At 41.7% G+C, this 26,387-nt stretch overlaps 1 long non-coding RNA gene across 1 annotated transcript in view; it reads right to left on the reverse strand.

Annotated features, from left to right (window-relative positions):
* Positions 1–2,561: 2,561 nt before the first annotated feature.
* LOC131678366 (uncharacterized) overlaps positions 2,562–26,387 on the reverse strand; it is a 47,968-nt gene continuing 24,142 nt past the window's right edge. Inside the window, exon 5 of the long non-coding RNA XR_009303638.1 lies at positions 2,562–6,635. This is a non-coding gene — a long non-coding RNA (uncharacterized LOC131678366). The remainder of the gene's footprint in view (positions 6,636–26,387) is intronic.

Consider the following 26,387-nt stretch of genomic DNA (forward strand, 5'->3'; position numbering starts at 1 on the left):
CGCACGTGTACACCCTTTCCGTTTCATAATTTCTTTGTAAGCAACTTGTTTAGCTTCATATGCATCCGAGCACTCTTTGTCCCACCAGGGATTAGGAGGCCGGCTATTCATTGTCATGCCAGGATTGCATTTCGTTTGGGTTTGTTCTGCTGCTTCAATAATCAAACCCGCAAGAAATTCACATTCTTCGGTAGGTGGTAGCTCTTCCGTCGAAACAAGAGAAGTGGAAATTAAAGATTGGTATTTTTTCCAATCAATATTTCGTGTCAAGTCATAAGGGACATTGATTGAATTCGTGAGGCCTAATTCACTGTTAATTGAAATAACGACTGGCAAATGATCGCTACCGTGAGGATCAGGTACAACCTTCCACGTACAATCTAACCGAAGTGATGTCGAGCACAGAGATAGATCTAATGCACTTCGACGTGCAGGAGGTCTGGGGATGCGTGTTGTTTCGCCAGTATTTAAAACTGTCATATTAAATTCGTCACAAACATTGTATATCAAAGAGGATCGATTATCATTGTAGAGGGAACCCCACAATACTCCGTGTGAGTTGAAGTCTCCCAGTATCAGACGCGGAGCAGCCATGGATTCCACTACCTCAAAAATTTGACGTTGTCCAATTTGAACTTTGGGAGGTATATATATATAGAAGCGATAGACATATCTTTGCCTTTAATATTCGTTTGGACTGCTACAGCCTCAATGCCAGCAATCATGGGGATGGTAATTCTATAGAAAGAATAGCACTTTTTAATTCCTATAAGCACTCCTCCATACGCGGTGTCTCGGTCTAGGCGAATAATGTTGAAATCATTTAAGTTGAAATTAATGTTTGAGGTAAGCCATGTTTCACATAGAGCAAAAGCATCGCATTTTAAATTATGCAGTAAAATTTTTAAGGAATCAATTTTTGGTATGATATTTCTGCAATTCCACTGTAAAACAGTGATGGAGTCTTTCACCTTAGGAGTTGAATTAACCATTGAAAGATATAATTGCTGCAAGGATGGGCCATTGAGCAATCAGCTGCTCTAAAAATGTTCTAATTGTTGGGAGGAACGCTGAAAGTATACTTTTTAATGGTTCAGAAATATTGAATGCTTTGAAAATCCAATCAACAATTTCAGAAAATTTCAATGAACCTATCCCCGGTTGAGGCTCGGAGGAAGTTGAAGTTTTATTATTTCCAGTAATGGTGTTCTGTTTGGATTGTACATTACCAAAACCGGGAGGGACTGGCTTCGGTATTGTATCGGAATTCTTTAGCTTTGGCCGCAATTTATTTGTTGGAGGAGAAATTTTAAGGCCCTTGCTTGGCAGTTTGGGAAAAGAGGCTTGTTTTCTTTTCCTGGATCCTCTAGGTAAAACAAATGATGTACCTTCGGACGCTTCGTCAGAGTCAGACTCTTTCGGCAATAGAATAGCGTATCTGTTTTCTGGGACCGTGGGTTCAGGAGTAGCATTTTCAGTATTTCTGCATAAGAGCGCTTAGACCTCTCCTTCAAGGATCGTTTAATTTTATCCTCCCGCAATTTATATATGGGACATGCAAGGAGCTCGTGTGAATTTTCTCCGCAATGTAAACATTTTTCTAAGTTTTTATTGCATGTATCCTCTTGGTGAGGCCCCCTCACATTTGCCACACCGTATCTTATTGGAACAGTAAGTGGCTGTGTGGCCAAGCTGTTTACAATTGAGGCAATTCATCACAGGAGGGATGAAAAGGCGAACGGGGAGACGAATTTTTTTAATAAGAACATGGCTAGGCAAAGCAGACCCAGCGAAAGTTACACGAAATGAATAGGATGGTCGGTAAACTTTTTTCTCTTCTTCAATGGATACTGAGTACAATTGCTTAACATCGGGTATTTTTACTTTATTAAGCAGGGTGTTCTTGAAACAACCAACACCATGCTTAAGTATATCCTCGGCAGTGAGGCTGGGTTCGGAGATAACTCCATCGCATTCTATATCGCGTCTGCTTGTCTAATGTTATCAATGCTAACTCGAAATTTGTCTTTATTTACTTTCACGATCTCTGTTACAGCAGAAAATCGTGAAGTCAGATCCCGTGCAATTTGGACAAGGTTTAATGGCTTTCCTTTCCGCATGTAGAAAACTTGCCAAGGTCCAGAAGACCCTTGAGGGTATAATTTTATTCTAGGGGGAGTTGAGGGAGAGGGGTCAGAAGAATTTTGCTCTTGTGAGATGGAGGATTCCATCTCACAATCCTCCATCTCGCCTACCATACACAATAAATAAATCCGATTATGGACGATGCTTTATTGTGAGTTGGAGGAAGAATTCGGCACAGTAAATTACCTTATGAAGCGAAACACCAATGGATCGTTCCAGATAAACATCCCATCACAAGAAGACTGATTGCTACTATAACGACGAGGACACTTCGCCATACTTTGCTTACCGGAGCTAGGCTGTGCTGTTGAACAATACACTTATTTAAACACTTTATACCTTTTCTAATGTTGTTTCCTTGGCTGGTGCTGGATCGACGGTGTTGGGTTTTTCTTTCCAAGTGAGTTACAACTGGGTTTAAAACTTTGAAACTTAATTTATTCAGAAAATATTTACAAACGTTATCTTAAAGCTACATGTTGCCCGCGCGATCCATATATCACTACGGGAAAATTTGTCCCTTTTAGTCCTTAAGTTTTTCCCTATTCTCCTGAGATTCGGCGTAGATTTCCTATGCCCTTAGAAGGGCGCAATTCCTATTTGTTTACTTATATATTTGGCCCTGCCACTTCAAGACTGACGTATTTAACCACAATACGGATTCCTGCTATTCAATCCTAGTCCAGTCCCGTAAGGGCTCACAAAGTATGCGGTTACATTTGTACCGCTTTCTAAGATTTTATTACTATCCTAACCGCAGAGCAAGTGAGAAGGAAAAACCAAAGCTAGCTAATCGGACTGCGTATGGCACGCTTATGTAAATTAGGCGCGGGAGGTCGGTAAATAGACAGAGTGATCCCTTTTCTGTGTTCTTTTCGTTCCATTTTCGGGATTTTAAAATCAACATCAACCTTCCCTACGCGTAGCATTTCTTATACAAGGCTGGCAATGAAAAACAATCTCGTTTGCGCGGCAACATTCCAGGGCCCGTAAATAATCCTAGTGCTTTACTCAAATTATCGCTTTACCGCGCAAAAATCTTGGTATTGTTCTTATGGGTGTAAATCATGATGTTATTCTATTTAACTACAAGTTCTTTGAAACTGTTCATTAAACGTCAGGTTAGCACTTGATCTACTGATATGAAGAGTATCAGCGCACCTACTTGGAAGTGCTTTGATCCATGTACGAGGTCTAGTTATGCTCTTCATTTTCCTAGAGTTTGGTGGTAGTATTTCTTCCACCATTTGTTTAGTTTTCCCGATGTCTCCCGCTTGCGTGTGCGGTAGACATAAGGTTCTTTTATTTGATTCAATGTCCCGACGAAGTGTTTCTTGTACCCTTCGTTATTTATGTTTTGCGGAAAAGGTACCTGCTTAAGCGCCGGGTTCTTTTTCCGGATAAGCTTCGGCTGATTTTTGTTTGGAGGATTGAAATCCGATCCCACTAATTTTACTGCTGATCTATTATATGATCTAGTTCTAGAAATTCCAATACCCAACCTAATTTGTCTATTTATGGCGATGTCTCTCTTTGTTTTCTCTCTCGTTTTGGACTTTTGTTTGTTGTCTTCAATTTTATGGTAATTCAATTTTCCATTCGCCTTATTTTTATTCCTAACATTTTTAGGGTGTGTTGACAAAACACGTGTTGTCGATAAAGTATAAATCTGTGGGTCAACGCCCGACAAGACTTGTTTCATCTCAAAATTTGAATATTTGTTTTTAAAATATTTTTTTCTGTTTTGTTTGTCGGTAGGGCTTTCTACCTAACCCTTGTTCCGACCTCTGAAGACGACCTGAAGTATCGTCATACTTTGTTCTCTTTGCCTGTTCATCGCCCTTTGAGATGAACGGCTTCTCAGGTTCCTTGACCCTGACAGATTTAATACAGAAATGACTTAGGATCATTTCTTTTTTGTTTTCCCTTTTATGACCTACATCATGCTTTGGCGAAAACTTTCCACGTTGTGTTACGCCATGAAGAACCCAACCTAATTTAGTTTTCTTAGCCCCCCGGTTCATTGAACCCTCTGGATTTTTCCTCTAGTCCAGTCATTAAGTAAGCATGGGGCAATCCAAGTAATAATGTACGAGTTGCATTTTCATAATGCGGTAACTCTGTACTTTCTAAGTAAGAGTATTTGTTAATCAGTTTGTCTCGCGCTAGAGTTTGAGTAGGTAACGATAATTGCTTTATCGTTCTCAAGCCATTTAACGAATAAGTTTTATCAAACTGACCTCTTATTTTCATACGAATTTCTTGACTCGATTTTTCTTTTTGAATCTTACCATTCGTCCATGCCAATGTCATAGGACGTTCAATTCCTTTAAAACGTAGTTTTTCTACTATGTCACTTTGTACTAGGCTTACTGAGGAGGACCCTGTATCCACGAAGGCAAAGGTTTCTAATTCATGCGGTCCGTTCTAAAGAGTGACGGGAATTATTTGATAATGGATTGTTTTACCAGAATGGTGGTAATTAATATTTTCATTGTCGCTTTCATCAGACCTTTTTTCCTGTGCTATAACATGTAACAGTTGGTGGTGTCTACTTTTGCTCCCTTTTATGTTACAAATTTTATTGGTTCTACAATTCTTTACCGAAGGATTTGATCTGCAGCACGATGAGCATAAATTCTTCTCCTTAACGAACTGCCTCCGTTGTTCGGGAGAGAGTTCTCCAATTTTACCACAATCAATTATCCTGTGGTCAAGTTCGCATAACAAGCACTTTTGGTAGCTTGTAGCGTGATAATTAATCCTGTTAGATTTTTCTGTTCTAACTGGTTTATCGTCTTGTAACCCCCGCTCAGCTATCAACATAGTAGCTAGCTTTTGCTGGAGCTGTAACCAATCAAATAGATCGCTTACCGTTGGAGCGACAAAAAGATTTGCGGTGGTTGAAAGCACCGTTTCGTCATTAACGTGAGTTAGCCATTTTAGGTGCAGTCCCTGTGGCAACCTGCTGACTAAATCACGGACTAAACGTTGGTCATTGAGGTATTCCTTACGACCCAAACAAACCATATTGGTGACGAGGTTACCAATTCGAGATACGAAGTCTACCATGGTTTGTGGTTGTTCGAAACGTGGATTCCTAATTTCTAGCACGTCTCGTAGAAGGCCTGAATATATCAGCTCGATGCTTCCGAACTGATCCTCTAATTTTTGTATAATTTTGTTAACGTTGCGCGAGTTTAAAAGCAGCGCGTTAACTGCTTGTAGCGCACCTTCCTTCAAGCATCTTTGCAATCGATGCAGCATGAAAACGAACGGAAGAGAAGCGGGCAAGCCACAGCAGTTTGTGTCTCGCACCGAAGTGAAACAGCACACAACGAAAATATAAAACTACTGCTGCGGTCCGAGCGGCATCAATAACGTGGTGAACTTCAAAGCGAGCAGAAGCAGAAAGCAGACCGAGATCGGTCGAAGAAAACAAATAAGTGTAAAATAGAAATAAGAAGAAAAATATAATGGAGTAAAGTAGACAGTGTGTGTATAAATGTGTCTCCAGCCGAAAGCCCTTCGTTCCACTAATAAGTGTGTGTATTGCGCATCGAGTGGTTTTTTCGTCATTACCGACTGCATGAAGGCAGCACATATTGTGATGATTCGCTTGGGAACTTTCACTGCATGTTCGGATTCCACTTGGGGAATCAAATTTCGCTTTGCTACGCTGCATGGTTAAGTAAAGTACAGTCCACTGCTATACGAAAGAAGTACCATTCGCATTTCTGTTGGAAAAACCTTTGCACTCCGGAATACAACTACTCCGGAATAAATCTACTTTTAGAAAACTACTAAAACAAGGGTGCCCAATTTGTATGGCTCAATGAAAAAGTATATTATGAAGAGCGTTTTTCTCGGCTTGTTGTTTTTAATTTTAGGATTTATTGTCTCTCCAAAACAAGATTATTGGATGCGTGTTACGCAGTTCTTGAACATACCCTTTGTTTTATTCGATAGCTCTTGAAGTGGCACATGGACAGTTTTCGCGGATTAAATTAAAGATTGCGTGCGTATAGTTCAAAACGTATACTATAACTGATTGCTCTCTCTCTCTCTCTCTTTTACTCTATATCGCTGCCGAGGGGCGATTCGATATTAATTAGTTTGCGCGATCATTCTCCCCCCGTTGACTCCACTGGATCAACCGACGGAAGTAGATAGATTTTTGTGATGGCTCGTCGATATTCGCCAGATGATGTCTTAACGGTCACAACTCGTACTACATCCTTGTCTCCTGGGTGAGTGGCAATAATCCGTCCGATATGCCATCTATGGGGTGGAGCGTTTTCATCCTTGAGTACGACGAGTGCTCCTACTTCGATTTTGGTTACTCCGCCGTTCCACTTGGGCTGGGATTGTAAATGATGCAGATATTCTGCTGACCAACGTTTCCAGAAATGCTCCTTCATTAACTGGATGTGCTGCCAGCGACTCAAGCGCCCTACTTTCTCCTATGCATATGATGGTTCCGGAATACTCTACCGATTAAAAAATGTGATGGAGTCAGCACCTCAACGTCGTAAGGATCATCCGATACTGGTATTAGTGGCCGACTGTTTAAAATGGCCTCGGTTTGAGCTAGAAATGTTGTCATTTCCTCATATGTGAGTTATGTTTCTCCAACCACGCGCTTTATATGATGCTTTACCGATTTGACATCAGCCTCCCATATTCCTCCAAAATGGGGGCTGCGAGGAGGAATGAAATGCCACTGTGTTCCCTTAGCAATGCAAAAATCGTTCAGTTCAGATTGGTGGGTTTGCTCTTCAAAAAGTTTCCGCAGAGCTGCAAGTTCATGATTTGCACCCACACAGGTTGTCCCATTGTCTGAATACATGTGGGTAACAATACCACGTCTGCTTATAAAGCGTTGCAGTGCAGCTACAAAGTTTGCGGTGGCTAAGTTCGAAACTACTTCGATGTGCATGGCCTTTGTTGCCATACAAACAAATATTGCAATGTAGGCCTTGTAAGTTACCGTTTTCCTACCAGCCTCCTTAAGCAAAAAGGGCCCTGCATAATCAACTCCAGTATTTGAAAAAACTGGCGATGGAGTTACGCGGTGATCAGGCAAGTTTCCCATGAATTGGGTTACCGATCGTGGATTTTGTCTAACACAAACAAAACAACCTCTGATTACTCGCTTAATTATTTGTTTAACCTTTACAGACCAGAAGCGTTCGCGGACGATTGACAGCAACCCTCGTTGCCCCACGTGCATATGATCTTCGTGTAATTGTCGAACGAGGATGAGGATAATGTGATGCCTTTCCGGTAATAGAAGCCGCCCTCCTACTCTAATCAATCCATTTGCGTCGAGAATCGGTGCCAATCCACTATGGTCGTGTCGTTTGCTGGAGCCACTGGATAGTAATTTGAAAAGACTGCCGAATGATTCCCGCTGAACTAGTCTAACAATTGTATGAAGTGATGTAGTCATTTCCTCAGCATTGAGAGGAGACACATCTCGAATCTTTGTACGAGCATTCCTAATAAATCTCAATACATATGCCCAAGCTCGTTGTAAGCGTCGAAAGTTACTTAGTCGAATCAAGTTGATTGGTGGCTCCCGCTGGACAGCAGCACACACCGTCGCTGGTTTAAGTTCGGGCAAGTTACATTCGTCGATGTCTCTCATTTCATCTACGAGTGTATCTGTTTCTTCCCATAGTGTTGGTGACCCTGCCCACCACAATTCAAGTTGTAACAGATCCTCCGGCATCGCACCACGCGATATTACGTCTGCAGGATTTAATTCTGATGGAATATATCGCCACCGATATTCTGGCACCAATTCGATAATAGCTGCAACCCGATTCGAAACAAACTGATTCATAGCAAGCGGTGATTTTTTCAGCCATCCCAATACTACTTGTGAATCACACCAAAGTGTCACCCGATTGAACGAAATTTTCATCGCCGCCGCAGTTTTGCTAAGCTGAGCTAAAAGTAAAGCACCACACAACTCCAGTCGTGGGATAGTTGTAGGTTTCAACGGAGCGACGCGCGATTTGCTGCAGACAAGGTGGACACTAACAGTTCCGTCGAATGATACACATCGGGTGTACAGTACTGCACCGTAAGCTACCTTGGAAGCATCTGAGTATCCATGAAGTTCTATTAAATTTGTATTATTTGCAATTACACATCTGCTCTTTTTCATCAAGTTCACCAACGGCAATTGCTCTCGGAATGATGTCCAGTTTTTCTCCTGCTCGGCTGGTAAAACTTCGTCCCATGCTAAACCAAGCCGCCAGAGGTCTTGCATTTGTATTTTTGCCATTGTGATGATCGGTCCCAGGAATCCTAGCGGATCAAATAAGCGACCAATGTCAGACAGCACATTTCGCTTTGTAAGCCGCACACCATCCGCAGATTCAAGCGTGTTGACATGAAATGTAAAATAGTCATCCGTTGGATTCCAAATCAAACCCAGCGTTTTAATTGTATTGTTTATATCCGCATTCTCGAAGTTCATCTGCGCTTCCTGAAGATCAGTTGGAATATGTCTGCGAACGATGTCACTGTTCGAGCAGAACTTGTGAACTCCAAAGCCGCCTCGTTTCAACATTTCCGTTAGTTGTTCGTAAATTGCGATCACGTCTGCCGGCGTTTTGCCTCCGGTGAGAAAATCGATGTAGCTATCTTGCTCGATGACTCTTGATGCAAGCGGAAGTTCGTTTCCCTCGTCGGTTGCTAACTGAAGCAGCACACGCGTGGCCAGATACGGTGCACTGGAACAACCGTATGTTACAGTTGTTAGCTCGAAGATTGCAGCGTTGCGTTCGGAGTTGAGCCACACAATACGCTGATATTTTCGATCGTCATCGTGAATTTGAACCTGACGGTACATTTTTGGTATATCTGCTGTAAGCACCACTTGATGGCTACAAAATCGCAGAATGATTGAGATTAAGTCGCTTTGAACCGTCGGCCCTACCTCCAGAGCATCGTTCAACGAAATTCCAGTGCTGATTTTAGTAGTGCTGCTCGATTCCTTATAGACCGTGATGAGGAAGAAAATAACCATCGACTGGACGGTCTTCGACTTCCACCATGTGGCCAAGGGCCAAGTACTCCGCCATAAACCCCGTGTAGCGACTTCGTTTCTCGTCGTCGATGAATGTTCGCAATAATTTATCAAACCGACGTTGCGCCGTTGCTAGAGAGTCGCCAAGCTGACTCTTCATGTTATTGAATGGTAATATGACAATATACCGACCGTTGTCGCTTCGAATAACAGTACGCTTGAAGTAATCTTCAACTGCTTGTTCAGTTGCTGTTCGACCATGTGCCTCCCGGCATGTTTCCAGCTCCCAGAACTTCGTCAATGTGAGATTGAGTTCCTCGTTACACAAGTTGAGCTGACAAGTTTGTAATCGCTTTTGAATATTAGTCGGTACCGTTCCGCTAACAATCCATCCGAAATGTGTATCTATCAATGTTGGTATAGCATCACCGAGTCGCATCCGGCCCTCTTTAATCAGATCGAAGAACAGTTGGGCTCCAATAATCATCTGGATCTCATCAGGTACATTAAACGATGGATAAGCTAAATCAATACCAGCAGGAATGGACCAAGTCTGAATGTTAAGTTCAACAATTAGTAAGCTGGTCGTTATCTTCGGCACCACAATAAATTCCAAAAGGGCGTCAAAAGAGTTAACGCGTGATCGAATCTTTGTATTAATTTTGTGTTTAACTATTGTTTCTGCGTTGTTCAGCCCGCTGATCGGAAGATTGATGCTTGTCATTGGGATGTTCAGCTTTCTCGCAAATACTTCGGTAATAATATTCGAATCCGATCCTGAATCTAAAAGAGCTCTACAAGGCCAGCTGGTGTTTCCGGATCCACATACAAGAATCTCGGCGGTCGACAGTAGCACTTGTCTTTTCGTGATTGTTGCTTGAGCACAGTTTACCGAACGTGGTTCTTGGGCAGAACTTTCAGTCGTATCCTTACATTCCGATGCTGATTGTTCCGGAACTGGAATCTCAGGTTTCTTCGATGTGGGAATCTTTTCTTCGTGAAGTAGACTGTGGTGTTTTCTCCCACATGCCTTACAGGATTGCTCCGATTTACAGTCGACAGTTCGATGACCACGACGTAGGCAATTAAAGCAGAGGCCTGCTTGTTTTACCTTGCCATAACGCTCGTTCACTCCGAGGGCCTTAAATACATTGCATTTGTAGATAGAGTGCTCACCACTGCAACTAAAACATGATTCCTTAGACGTTTGCACGAAGTTTTTAGCTGTCATGTTCTTTTGCTCCAATTTGCCTCGTTGTTTTGCTGTTCCAGTGATTGGCTGAGGTTCTGAATAACCCTTCACTTTTTGTAGAATACGGCTTCTTTCGCGTAGAAAATTGAGCATCAACGAAAACGATGGTAGTTCCTCCTTTGGCAATTATGATTCCCACAGCTTCCTTGTATCCTTGTCCAATCGTTTAGCAACTAAATTGACAAGAATCATCTCAGCCAAACCGTCAACAAGTAAATCCCGGTTGTTGAGTGCGTCGACGTGCTTGGAACATGTATCGATTAACTTCCTTAAATCTTCACCTGATTCACCCGTCATCTTTGGCAGGCTCAGTAGCGCATCAATGTGTGTATCAATTATGAGTCGCTCATCTTCGTATGTATCTTCTATCATTTTCCAAGCAGCATCGTAATTGTTATTATTGATCACATCCTGGTCGATTTGACCTGCTGCGTTGCCGATGAGAGTTTTTGAGATGATACAGTTTAATCGCGGGTGGTTCATTAGGATATCTTCGCATAATCGTCTGGAACATGCATTTGAAGGCATACCAGTTCTCGAGATTTCCATCAAATGTTGGCAGCGGCATCTGCAAGTGTGGTGCGGATGAGTTCACAGCCATCGGAGGTTGAGGGTGGAATGGAGCTGCGTTTACACTGAGCAGCGCTTGATTCGCTTCAGCATTCTTCCTTTCATCCAATTTCGTCTGGATCGTGTGTAACGGTTGTACAATCGTAGTTGTAAATATAACATTACCAAACTCAAATATTTATAGACAATCAATTCATCCGTAACCCTATGATCGATGTAGACACACGACGGGGTAGTTAGCCATAAACCATATGAATAGAATCCATACCTACAAAATTTCACATATTTCTACCCAATCTAAAAAAAGAATCCGCCAAAATCTAGGCAATGTCGATAAGTCCAACATTCTCTAAAGCCAACGATCAAATCCGTTTCTCTCAAGCCCGAGTGAGATTGCGCGAATACTGATTCTAAGAAGAATCCTTTCAGTTAAGTTAAGGGAAAGGGAAAGCTAGATTACCTACTCGCGGCAGAATGAGCTAGACAGTTGAATACTCCGGGATCCCGAGTAATCCCGAAGAATCCTCGGGAAATGACGTACTTCCGGGTACATTGAGATTCCCTTCCCTAAAACTGAGGATTACAGGGCTTAATCACTTCGTTCCAAACCGTTCAACAGTGTGGAAGTAACGCGAGTTTGTTCCGTGGAAAAACCTGAAAACCAGGTACTAGTGATGTGGTAGATATTTTAGGGAGCTATTAATGTCTGTTTTTCTAATAGCTAATAGGAGAAGTAGTGCGAGCTAGAAAAGCTAGGTAGTGCGTGACGATTCTGTGTGCGAATCGAAAAGATCAGGTAAAACATGTGCGCTACTAAATGACCCCACTCGCAGCTAACGATCCTTCGAATAGCCACGCTAGGCTATCATTTTTACTCCACTAGGCACAAAAACTGTGGAAAACGTACGATCGCCACACTCTACCACTTTCGCGTTGCTCGCCGCAATAGAAGGAACGAACCATCCCGGCACACGTTATTTCCGCCGGAAGGAAGTGGAGACGCAAGGAAATCGCTTCGTCGGAAGTTTCCAATCTTCCAGTGGCCATCTTGGAACCACGTGCCAACACGGAAAATCGCACTATCGGCAACTCTAATCACCAGGCCACCAGCAACGACGGGTAGCCGTCAAATTTCATTAGCCGTACACATCAGCAGCATCACCATTCATCCGCAGCAGATTCGGTGAGTCCGTACTTTTATACCAGTATTGGTGAAGTGGCGTCCAGAGAAGACGGCCCGTAAATAAATCTAAGACCGCATCCGGTCAGTTTTTCGGATCCCGCTTTTGTTCGGGGCGCGCCCAAAAAGCTATCCATTCGATCCACGTGCACGTGTTACTGCGTTTTCGGAAGCACCATCCAAACGCACATGGTTTGAAGCCACTCGGGTGTACAGGCCTATAGCTATTCATCGCTTGCCGCCCGGTCGAATGTAGCTGCGGGGTAGAGTAGAATAAAAGCACACAGAAGAAAGATAGGGAGAGAAGAAACGCACACAATAGACCAATAGAATACAGAAATGTAAAATTAAAATTAAAGCATGCTTACCGTACAATATAAAATTAGTTATTGAAATGAATTCCGTATGATTAAAAAAACTGATTCAGTCCTAAATAAATGTTTTCTGTTAGTGTAGTGAAATAGTGTTTTTAGCTTGTTGAAATATTGCCACATCACTCCGATTATGTTAGGTCCGCTTTCCCTTGCCGCGTGGCACATTTAAATCTGACGAAATTCTCTTCCACTCGGTTAGCGCAGTCTGGCGACGAACATTAACCCTGCCGATGATGAGAAGCTTTTAGGTATGGGGAGTTTCTACCGTGGTGTTTTGAAGGAGAGCTTTGATTCAGGGAAAATTTAGCTAACTAGGGTATTGTACCTCATTCTGGGGCTAAGTTTGTGTGGCTAGCTGGATCGATCCTATGCATTTGACTCGCATTCAAGCAGTCTCATCCGGGCAACATTAAAAACTTGGCGGTAGTCTCCGAAAGGAGTGGCGCTTAAAACTACGCGCTTCACAGATCGACCAGCGCCGGCTACATATTGGCGCCCAACTAAATGTACGAACCTACAATTTTTGGGAATTTCTTTTGGACGAACTCTTAAGTTATAATTTCTCGTATGCTTCGTGATGGCCAAACCATAGGTATGAGCTCACATTTCTGGAGATTGTGTTATGCAATTATTAAAATATTCTATGTCGGTTCTGTTTATGATTATGGTTCTATATAGGCCAGTAATGTTCGTTATTTTCTTGTAAGACCCAATTCAACAGTCTCGGGTAAAACTCTGCAAACGAACAATTGTAATGTGGATTTTTCTGGTTTAGGGTCTAATTTGGGTGAACGATTATAGTTGTTTTCGGATGTTTTGCAAAGTTTGCAGAAAGTTACAGCGTTTCAACTCGAAACGTTTTCCTATGCTTATTTAGAACAACGGTTTTTCTGGAGAATTTTTGTTTCGGTTTTTGGAGATATTGCGACTATTGATGAGGAAAATACTTCTGTTGATTATTTATTATTCTAATAATTTAGTTATTTATTATTGCCAAATTATTTACATTTATTATTTTTCTATATGTTCATGCTGTTATTATACAATTATTTATTCAGATCTATACAAAATATATGTACAGATTTATTCATATATTTGTGGTCGGTTACAAATGTGTTCTGATTTTTGTTTATAAATATCGCTTTGGCTCGAAATCTTTTGAATGAACTGTTTAGTCGGTTGAGACAAAAAAACATAATAATGATGAGCTTCAAATACCCCTACGCTAAATATCTGCTAAATGATGAAGTTGATTTCGAACTTAGAGTAAGAAACTATACAGAAGAGCTGAAATTAGACTTAGAATCTAAACAAAATATTTTACAGCAAATATATCGCGATGACTGTCAGGAGAAACGCGAGTACCAATCAATTTACACTATCGAACAGGACTATGACTTCATACTATCGCGCGTGACTTCGATTGAGGCGACGTTAGAAAATAAGAAGGACCCGCGGTCAATTTCGCGTCTCAAATTTTATTACTTGCGCGCGAGAAATAGTAAAATCTCATCAGAATCGAAGGGACTAAGAGATTCACTGGTGCGAGAGATTTGTGACCTTCTCGCAAACCAAGGTGTTCAAATGCGACCGATGGCAGAGTCGGGGCAGAATAGTGGTGAGGAAGCAACGGCACTGACTCCAATGGAACAAAATACGCAAATGAACTACGAAGGGCAGGGCAAAAGCAATATTACAAACGTAAGCTTTGGAGATTTCGACAACGTGAATATCAGTCCAATTCTAAACAAACCTACGTACGCAGGAGCTATTCCAAAAAACCCAATGAATTCTGAACCGCAACCAAATCCAACTCCTAGTATGCTCGAACCAACATCAGAACAACTAAAAGCAAAAATACGCGAAATGGAGAAGGAAATGAACGGGATGCGGAGGATTGTGAGCAAACTAACAGACCGCTTGGAAACCATTAATTTAAATGCATTACGAAATCAGAGTCCAGTATGGGGAAACCAGCAGAACATCCAAGGTATATCAGCTTCCGGTAGCAATGAGCAGGCGAATCGGTTGGAAACGCCAGCATTCGAGGGAAACACAAGGAACAATGGATTGGGTGTACCAATTCCCAGAAGGATGGCAAGCCAAGAATCGGAAGAAGACAGCGATGCGAGCGCCGAAGTTTCTGAAGCTCCAGCGATAACAGTTCGAGAAAGTAGAAATCACTACGATAGGCGGATTGAGAAATGGAATCTCTTTTTCTCTGGTGATGCACGTTCAATCACGCTCGAAGACTTCATCTACAAGGCAAAAATGCTTGCGAAGATGAACTTCATTTCAAACGTTCGATTACTCAGCCACATACACCTTTTACTGAGAGGAGAGGCAGCTAACTGGTTTTTCACTTACTATGAATCGCATTGGGATTGGGTTACCTTCGAAGCACGAATTCGTTTTCGCTTTGGTAATCCTAACCAAGATCAAGGTAACCGGCAGCGAATCTACGACCGCAAGCAGCAGAAAGGAGAAACGTTCATTGCGTTTGTTTCAGACATCGAACGAATGAACAAACTTCTGACGAAGCCGTTTTCAAAGAGAAGAAAGTTTGAGATAGTGTGGGAGAATATGCAACAGCGCTATCGTTCTAAGCTGGCATGTTTCACGGTGAGCAATCTCGACGAACTAATCGGGCTTAGTCACCGTATCGATGCTAGTGACCCTTCATTACATCCGGTAGGACCAAGACACATGGTAAACAACGTTGAAGCTGAACAGGATCACCAAGAGATCGAGAGCGATGATGAACTGAACGTCATTGATAGACGACACCAGCGACAACACGATAACAGACCATCGAGACCACAGAATGGGCAACTGAGACCCCAAGACCGAGCGAGACAAAGAACAGGAGCTGAAAGTTCACCGGAGACTACCAGGCTTCCATTGTGTTGGAACTGTAGACAACACGGACATTTTTGGAGAGAATGTCGCGAAGTTAAAGTAACGTTCTGCTATGTATGTGGAAACCCAGGGAAGATTTCATCGACCTGCGATGTTCACCCTAGAAGACACGCACCTGCTCAGTCTGCACAGGCAACGCAGGGATCGGGAAACTAAACTTGGAGTGCCATGATGGGGACTCAAGCATTCCTAGCAAAGACAAAGTTCCCAGTTCAGAACCATTTTTCGACCCTTTTCAAAATTTACTAGAAATTAAGATTCAAACCAATTTGTGTCCACACGTGAAAATTCGTGTTTTCGAGACGGAGTTCGAAGCCCTGTTAGATTCAGGAGCCAGCGTAAGCGTGATGAACTCGAAAGATATTGCTGGCCGATACGGATTGAGAATTTTGCCTTCCCCAATTCGAATCTGCACAGCCGATCATACACAGTATTCGTGTGTAGGTTACGTGAATATGCCAATAACTTTTCGAGGCATCACGAAAGTAGTAGCAGTCGTAATCGTTCCAGAGATAACAAGAGAATTTATTCTGGGCATCAACTTTTGGAAAACTTTCGGAATCAAACCAATGATGCAAGGACAATCGGGCTTAGAAGAGATAGCCGAAATCAGCGCTCTAGGATGAAATCTTTCTGAAGAGTTGTTCCATTTTTTTATACATCCGGTTGAGGCACTTCCGGTCATCGAAAGATCACCACCTGACGAGTCTCTGGACATACCTGGCATAGACCTACCAGAACCATCGATAGTCACGCCGGACACAATCAAGACAGAGCACACTTTAACCGAAGTGGATAGGAATCGGTTAGCAGACGTAATCCGGACTTTCCCATGCACGAAAGAAGGTTATCTGGGTAGAACGACACTATTACAACACGAAATCATACTTCGAGAGGACGCTAAACCGCGACGACAGCCGTTGTACCGCTGTTCTCCTTCCATTCAGGTGGAAATGGACAAAGAAATAGAGCGATATAAGTTACTAGATGCAATCGAGGAATGCTCAAGTGAGTGGGCGAACCCTTTAGTTCCGGTCCGTAAAGCAAATGGTAAACTGAGGATTTGTTTAGACTCCAGGAGAATAAATGCCATCACGAAGAAAGATTCTTATCCAATGCGTGATATGAAAGGCATTTTTCACCGATTGGAGAGCGCAAAGTATTTTTCGGTCATAGACCTAAAGGACGCGTATTTTCAAATACCCCTTAAGGAGGAATGCCGCGATTATACCGCGTTTAGAACAGCAAAAGGGTTGTTCAGATTCAAGGTCTGTCCATTTGGTCTCACAAATGCACCTTTCACGATGTGTAGATTAATGGACAAAGTCATCGGGTTTGACCTGGAACCCCAAGTGTTCGTCTACCTGGATGACATTGTGGTAGCGACCAAGGACTTGACCGAACACTATCGTTTATTGGAGATAGTTGCGGATCGTTTAAAGAAAGCAGGACTCACTATTTCGCTTGACAAATCTCAGTTTTGTCGGAAACAGGTAAACTACCTGGGTTACCTGTTGACTGGACAGGGTGTTTCAATCGACAATAAACGAATCGAGCCAATTCTTAATTACTGTAGACCCAAAAGCGTGAAAGACATTCGTCGGCTTCTCGGTCTAGCAGGCTTTTATCAACGGTTTATATCGGACTACAGTAAAATTGTTGCACCGATATCGGACCTGTTACGGAAAGATAAAAACAAATTTCAGTGGACAGAGGCTGCTGAGGCGGGATTTCAGCAATTAAAAGCCGCTTTGGTATCCGCTCCCATCCTTGCTAACCCAGACTTCAGTCAACCGTTTGTGATCGAATCAGACGCGTCTGATAATGCAGTTGGGGCCGCACTGATTCAAAAACTGGACGGAGAACCGAGAATCATTGCATACTTCAGCAAAAAACTAAGCAGCACACAAAAGCGATATGCTAGCGTAGAAAAGGAGTGTTTGGGCGTTCTCCTTGCTATTGAACACTTCCGCCATTTTGTCGAGGGAAGCAGGTTCAAGGTAGTAACGGACGCACGAAGTCTACTTTGGCTTTTTACGATTGGTGTTGAGTCCGGTAATTCCAAGCTCCTCAGGTGGGCACTCAAGATACAATCCCACGATATTGAGCTGGAGTATCGGAAGGGAAAGCAAAACATCACCGCAGATTGTTTGAGCCGTTCATTAAATTCAATCTTAACGACCCCCGTAGATCCGGATTATCAAGATCTGATCAAGCAGATCGCAGTTGACCCTCAAGCCTATTCAGACTTCCGAGTCGTAGACGGCCAAGTTTACAAATTCGTCAGAAACCATGGGAAAGTGGAGGATAACCGTTTCTGTTGGAAAATGTACCCACCGAAGCAAGAAAGAGAGCAAATCTTGCAAAGAATTCACGGAGTAGCTCATTTAGGTTTTGAAAAAACTCTTGCAGCACTGCGGGAAAGATTTTTCTGGCCGATGATGAACTCAGAGACGAAACGTCTCTGCCAAAGCTGCATTATTTGCCAAACTAGCAAAGCAACTAATGTCAACACCACTGCGCCACTCAAAATACAACGGAAAATAGCGGAATACCCTTGGCAATTTGTGACCATGGATTATGTTGGTCCACTTCCAATGTCGGGAAGATCTAGAAGCACTTGCTTGCTAGTACTGACGGATGTATTCAGCAAGTTCATCTTGGTACAACCTTTCAGGCAGGCGACTGCTGAATCTCTCGTTCCGTTTGTGGAAAACATGCTGTTTCAATTGTTTGGGGTCCCCGAAGTAATTCTCACCGATAATGGGACTCAATTCACTTCCAAATTGTTCCAGGACCTGTTGAGTCGAAATCATGTCACACATTGGAAAACACCCAGTTACCATCCACAAATCAATGACTCAGAAAGAGTTAATCGGGTCATTACAACTGCCATTCGGGCCACTATTAAAAAGGACCACAAAGAATGGGCGAATAATATACAGGCTATCGCAAATGCCATTCGAAACTCGGTGCACGAGTCTACAAAATACACTCCATATTTCATCCTATTTGGGAGAAACATAGTTTCGGACGGAAGGGAGTATCGATGTATGCGCGACACGTCAATGGATAGTGGTGATTTGGGTAATGCTGAGAGGGACGTTATACGCAGAGGTAAGGGAAAATCTGAAGAAGGCGTTTGAAAGACATTCAAGATACTACAATCTTAGGTCCAACTCAAAATGTCCCCAGTATTCAATTGGCGAAAAAGTTCTGAAAAAGAACACAGAGCTGTCCAACAAAGATAAGGGTTACTGCGCCAAGTTAGCTCCAAAATATGTCCCGGTTGTAGTCAAGCGAGTTGTGGGGGACCATTGCTACGAACTAGAAGACGAGAAAGGGAAAAGATTAGGGATTTTTAACTGCAAGTACCTTAAGAAATGTCACCAAATTGCGTCAAATTAGAACAACCAACATCGCGGTTAGTTTCGACCAGTTGAAATAGAAGTTGGCCGAATTTTTCTGAGCTATGTACCCTCTAAACGTTAGGGATGACAACACATCAAGAGATGCACAAAAATCAACACTTTGTTGCAATCACACCACTTTTTCTCGTTAATCGAAAAAAAAAAAAATTCAAGCTATGTAAACTCTTTTAGAGTCAACAAGAACTAAACAAAATATCTATTCATTCAGCCTCCTCGTAAAACGAGTCGAGCGTCCCACAATAACAAATTAACTACTGGTGACAGACTGAATGAAATAGAGCAAGAATTCCACGAAACCTCGGACAAAATCATAACAACCGAGTGTATTACCTACATACCCCTGAAGAGATAATTTAGGATTAGGATAGGATAAAGGAAAGGGACAGGTACCCTACCTACTTGAACAAGTATGTTAAATGTTAGTCGCGATCCTATACTTATGTTTTATGTTAGTACTTATTTTTATGGTTAGATTTCTTTTTTTTGCTCTTTTCTTCGATGGTGTATAGTCCTTCCGCTTGGTAAAATAGTTATCGTAGATCCAATCAGCATCTTCAAATTGGTCGCAATCAGCAACATAGTAGTCATTCACATTTTGTTTTCACCTTCAGCAGTTTTCCGCATCAATTCATTACATTCCATCCATAGCTTTATATTCCATCCATAGTAATTTTGACATCCCATCCATAACAATTAGCTCATATATCAGCACTTTTCGTCCCACGTCGCAGCTCCTGTAGAAAAGACCATAAAGCACATTAACTCTTAATATAATTTTAGGGAAAGTAAATACTCCCCCCGTAAAAGGATCCAGCAGTAAATTTCGGCTCATTCGTGAGCAAATTCCGGCCAAACAATTTAAAATAGTCGCGATACAAAAAAAAAATACGGACACATTTACTACCATCTTAACTAAGCTTTCATTTGACGTTTCGTAGCAGAGCTTTTTTGACCAGACCTCGTGACAGTCAAGTATGTATGAAGATTAGTGTGAAGCCTTTTGAATGTTAGAGTTGAAGAACCCATGTGGTGGAGTTCAGTTGTCTTTTTGAATTTCGGGTGACCAGAGTCGATTCTGGAGTTGAAATTCAATTAAGATATTTTAATTAGGTTACGTTTTGCTGGAGAAACGGACAATTTTGCCCGAAGTATAGCTTTGGGGTGGGCCAGACCTCCGCAAAATAGATTGTTGCGGCGAATTCAGAGGAGGTTTCGTTTGTTCAACGGAATGATTGAGGTTGATTCTGAATCTGAATAAGCCAGTTGATTTGAGGAAAATAAGTTTAAAACTTTGTGTTATACTTTCACTGAATATGGAACATTATTCAACTGAAAGTATGTTTTAGTTGGGGTTATTGATTTGAGAATTGAGTGACTGGTTGAATGAATGAGGAACGTCAATTGTGGTCTTGTCAGATTGCTTGTTATGATCTGTTCAGTCATCCTTCGCTAAAATGTCAGAAAACATCCGATTGTTTTTTTTTATGCAGGACTGTCAGATAATTTAACGGAAGTATTGCAAACATTTGTTGAAGACCCGAGTCTCGCGACGTTGAAGGTCAGTGACAGAGATCATCTGTAATGGAAGATTATCTGGAAATAGAGGTGGAGTTAACTCACTGGGTTAACGATGAACACATATGACTCCAAATAGTTTGATACTCCATTGAATTACATTGAGTGTCCTTAATTTTCTAGAAGTATCTGTAGTATAAGAAATTTTTTTTCCTACGAAAATTTAGTTGAATCAATGCAACTAAATTTTCGTAATTTAAGCATGGAGTGATGTAACGGTTGTACAATCGTAGTTGTAAATATAACATTACCAAACTCAAATATTTATAGACAATCAATTCATCCGTAACCCTATGATCGATGTAGACACACGACGGGGTAGTTAGCCATAAACCATATGAATAGAATCCATACCTACAAAATTTCACATATTTCTACCCAATCTAAAAAAAGAATCCGCCAAAATCTAGGCAATGTCGATAAGTCCAACATTCTCTAAAGCCAACGATCAAATCCGTTTCTCTCAAGCCCGAGTGAGATTGCGCGAATACTGATTCTAAGAAGAATCCTTTCAGTTAAGTTAAGGGAAAGGGAAAGCTAGATTACCTAATCGCGGCAGAATGAGCTAGACAGTTGAATACTCCGGGATCCCGAGTAATCCCGAAGAATCCTCGGGAAATGACGTACTTCCGGGTACATTGAGATTCCCTTCCCTAAAACTGAGGATTACAGGGCTTAATCACTTCGTTCCAAACCGTTCAACAGTGTGGAAGTAACGCGAGTTTGTTCCGTGGAAAAACCTGAAAACCAGGTACTAGTGATGTGGTAGATATTTTAGGGAGCTATTAATGTCTGTTTTTCTAATAGCTAATAGGAGAAGTAGTGCGAGCTAGAAAAGCTAGGTAGTGCGTGACGATTCTGTGTGCGAATCGAAAAGATCAGGTAAAACATGTGCGCTACTAAATGACCCCACTCGCAGCTAACGATCCTTCGAATAGCCACGCTAGGCTATCATTTTTACTCCACTAGGCACAAAAACTGTGGAAAACGTACGATCGCCACACTCTACCACTTTCGCGTTGCTCGCCGCAATAGAAGGAACGAACCATCCCGGCACACGTTATTTCCGCCGGAAGGAAGTGGAGACGCAAGGAAATCGCTTCGTCGGAAGTTTCCAATCTTCCAGTGGCCATCTTGGAACCACGTGCCAACACGGAAAATCGCACTATCGGCAACTCTAATCACCAGGCCACCAGCAACGACGGGTAGCCGTCAAATTTCATTAGCCGTACACATCAGCAGCATCACCATTCATCCGCAGCAGATTCGGTGAGTCCGTACTTTTATACCAGTATTGGTGAAGTGGCGTCCAGAGAAGACGGCCCGTAAATAAATCTAAGACCGCATCCGGTCAGTTTTTCGGATCCCGCTTTTGTTCGGGGCGCGCCCAAAAAGCTATCCATTCGATCCACGTGCACGTGTTACTGCGTTTTCGGAAGCACCATCCAAACGCACATGGTTTGAAGCCACTCGGGTGTACAGGCCTATAGCTATTCATCGCTTGCCGCCCGGTCGAATGTAGCTGCGGGGTAGAGTAGAATAAAAGCACACAGAAGAAAGATAGGGAGAGAAGAAACGCACACAATAGACCAATAGAATACAGAAATGTAAAATTAAAATTAAAGCATGCTTACCGTACAATATAAAATTAGTTATTGAAATGAATTCCGTATGATTAAAAAAACTGATTCAGTCCTAAATAAATGTTTTCTGTTAGTGTAGTGAAATAGTGTTTTTAGCTTGTTGAAATATTGCCACATCACTCCGATTATGTTAGGTCCGCTTTCCCTTGCCGCGTGGCACATTTAAATCTGACGAAATTCTCTTCCACTCGGTTAGCGCAGTCTGGCGACGAACATTAACCCTGCCGATGATGAGAAGCTTTTAGGTATGGGGAGTTTCTACCGTGGTGTTTTGAAGGAGAGCTTTGATTCAGGGAAAATTTAGCTAACTAGGGTATTGTACCTCATTCTGGGGCTAAGTTTGTGTGGCTAGCTGGATCGATCCTATGCATTTGACTCGCATTCAAGCAGTCTCATCCGGGCAACATTAAAAACTTGGCGGTAGTCTCCGAAAGGAGTGGCGCTTAAAACTACGCGCTTCACAGATCGACCAGCGCCGGCTACACGTGATATACAGCGAGTTGAACAGCTCTTCACAGCGGTAATATTCTGCCGTATGCTCATCCCGTTGTTCCCGTGGTGTAATATTGCAGATCTCCAGATAAATTTTCTCCGAATCTTCGTTGCACCGGCGGATCGTTTCCAACTGCAGTTTTAACCAGTGCACATTCACATTGTCGTCCTTTACTCCTTCCCGAATTCTCAGAAGCTTCTGCAATATCAAATCACGCCGATCGACGACATTTTCCATTCTCTGCGCCATTTTCTTGTCGTTTTCTCGCTTTATCTGCGCCGCTTTTTGGAGCGCTACAGTGCTCTCAGGGGCAAGACTTGTTCCCGCTCCAGTCAAAGCGTCCAGTAGATTTTTAGGGGTTATGATTCGTAACACTTTGGGAGTTTCTTCGTTTTCACACATGGAATTAATGTTTATGGTTTATTTGCACAGGTAATTCGCTGATTGTTTTTGTCGTTTCAAGATTAATCGTGCACCGAACCCGATTCAAAGGATTCGCTTCCGCATTACGCGTCGCGTCGTTGCCAAGATGACGTACTTTTTGCACTTGGTGCAAAATCGAATCAATTACGTTTCACCATATGCCGCGAGAAAACCATCACTATATTCCGCACATCTACCATCTCGTCGGTTTAAATCCGGCTCGATGGACCAAAATGTTTTATTCGATAGCTCTTGAATTGGCACATGGACAGTTTTCGCGGATTAAATTGAAGATTGCGTGCGTATAGTTCAAAGCGTATATTATAACTAATTGCTCTCTCTCTCTCTCTTTTACTCTATATCGCTGCCGAGGGGCGATTCGATATTAATTAGTTTGCGCGATCACCCTTTTTATTTTTACGAGCACGACATTCATTTGAATTCACACTTAAATGACGATCATAATCTTTAACAATAAACCAAGAAGTAAACATGATTTTGAAAAACAAACTTTTTGGCGTAAAGTAGCCCCCCCCCCGGCCACCGAGAATTTGTAATAGATTTATCGTTTATTGAATTAATTCGAACATTGTAAGAGCTTCTAAGATTTAACTTCAACTCCGGACAACCGGTTGTCGGGAGTGTTACTTATGTTTAATTGAATCAGACGGCTGATAAACGTTGATGCCTTGTGTTTTCCGATTTAACTTGGCATGCCTAGAACAATACAATATAACGAAAGTTCTTTACTGTCTCGCGGAATTTTTCGAAATAGATATGCTAATAATCATATAATTTGATATATCGTTATATAAGTAATGTTTATCATTTATATACTTTAGTATTATTATTAAGAAACGACTACTATGTATTGTTTTCTTTCTCCACGAACGATTGGATCAAATCTCGACTCGTATTCAATCAATATTTACGCGCGATGTTATGCTAAACGGTGGTATATGAACTAAGTCTGAATGGCAAATAAAACACTAATTTGATATAAAGGAGTAGACGAAAGAGGAAAACGAAACTACCGTCTTTGTCGTCTCTTATATGGAAGAAGGAACCCAACAAATTAATTGTTGCATCTGCGGCCTGGTGTCACACGTCACTCACATATCTAAAAGAACTGTGTTCAAACCTATTATCTATTCGACCCTAAAAGATTAAACCCATCTATCCCACATCAACATACAACAACCGATCACCCAAACATGCATGCATCTGGGCAATAAGTGTCAAGCCAATGAAGAACCACATCATTCTAGAATCAGACATACATTCCGACGTCTTAGGTACCGACCAGCGTCATAAGTCAAATAGTTAATGAATTATTCACACCTCTTCGATCCAACTCAGCCACGGTTCAGCCCCACGCACGGGCACCAATATAATTCCAATACACTCCACATGCGACAACTCACACATGTCCGACACGGCTTTGTGCTGGACAAGTGCGAACGGTCGTCCCCAAAGTGTATGAAAGAATACCAGTACACGCGCACGGCACTGAAACGCAACTGAAACGGATTGGATAGGTGTAAATAGTGCTCTAGAGCCTCTAGAGGGAGTAACCGCTCACATAGGCGGCTCCAGCTGACTGACAAAGGAGGGGCACGCCTTTCTGACAAAATATTTCTTATAGACGATTTCAAAAAATAAATAGGGTAAGGTGGGGTAAATCCGACCTAGTAAATGGTTTTGACTGTAAAATGCTCATTTTACATCGGATTAAGTCGTTTTATATACCAAATTAAAGGTTAGACTCCTGGACAACTTCCAATATATAGCATTTTATTCGGATCTGGAGAATATTTTGAGATACAAGCTTTTAACGAAAATGTTCATTTTTGCTGTTTTCAAAAATGGTGGGGTAAACCCGACCCCCTATATTTTTGGTTGATTTAGTGTAGATATTACCCAAATTTTATAGTTTTTCAATGATAAATCAAAGAATGTTGTGTTATTGAATTGTAACATGAAGAAAATGGAGTTCAATGTCAATCTTCGAATGCTAAAATCACGAGCAGTAGCACGTAATGATATTCCCATTTGCATCGGAGCATTTTTCATAAAAATTATATAAAATAACAATAAACATATATTTCAATTTGATAAATAAACATTTTCTTAGAAAAAAGCGGTCGGATTTACCCCACTATTTAGAGGTCGGATTTGCCCCACCGCGTCATTTTTCATTACGATGCAATTAACAAAAGTTATGAAAAAGGTTGAACCAAATTCATCTACGCACTTTGTAGGACTTTATTCAAAGAATTTAAATCCACTTACATTTTTTATGCAATCACTTTAACAATCAGAAATATCCTGTAGGCAATAATGCACAAAAATCAAATCAAAAGGTGTAAAAACACACTTTTTGTCGTTTGAGCATCTCAATGTAGATTAATAAAATGCTGTCATGCCACCATTATGATTATTTTCGATGCTCTACACGAAACCATTGATATTAGTTCGCGTAGTGCTTCTGATTTTCGGTAACAGAGGGGGGTCGGGATTACCCAACGGTCGGATTTGCCCCACCTTACCCTACATTTAGAAGCGTAGAATTTTGGAAACTCATTTCTTAATACGGTTCATATTTAGAGATTGGCGACTACTTAATCAAACGCCATCCTTGTATGAAATCACAATTTTGTATAATTCGTTTATTCGATACGGCTCATTGCGGTGTCTTAACGGAGTCTTTTATATATTTACAAAATGTAACAAAAACAAAACCAAATGTTATTGAGTGTTCGTCGGATCTCGTACATGCTACTTTCTATAGCTTCTTTTGCGGCTGGGAAACACTTATCTGGTCGCCTGCTGCATCTTGAGGTTTATATACCTTTCTTTTATCATTCACGTAAAGATGAGAAATCCGTTCGATCCGTTCAGGAGAACTGGTTCTTCAAATAGAAAGAGTGAGCGAGAGTTCCTTTTCAAAGCACAGTAGTACTTACTTAATTCGCTTTGAAACGAATTGGTCAGTTCACCTAAAGCGGTTGCCAAATTCAAGGGACGAATTTTTAGGCGAACGAATGACAATGAACTGACCTACTGTCCCACGAACTATTCTGGATGCTCTCTTAATTTGGAACTGAACGAAGAACGAAATTCAAGAAGAATATAAAAAATCCTCAGGCAAACGCTCAACGAGAGTGTTGGCTCAAAAATTAAACTGCATGTGTCTTCCGGCCTTTCCAGATCAGACTGTTTCGACAATCATTAACTATATACAATTAAAAATTCAACTGAACGAAAAAGTAGTTCATGTAATCTAGTTATTTTTACAGAACTAGTCTGCCCATCTCCAATCAGTCATGCCGTGTTCGTG

Source organism: Topomyia yanbarensis, chromosome 2, assembly GCF_030247195.1.
Source record: "Topomyia yanbarensis strain Yona2022 chromosome 2, ASM3024719v1, whole genome shotgun sequence".
In the NCBI taxonomy this organism is placed as follows: Eukaryota; Metazoa; Arthropoda; class Insecta; order Diptera; family Culicidae; genus Topomyia; species Topomyia yanbarensis.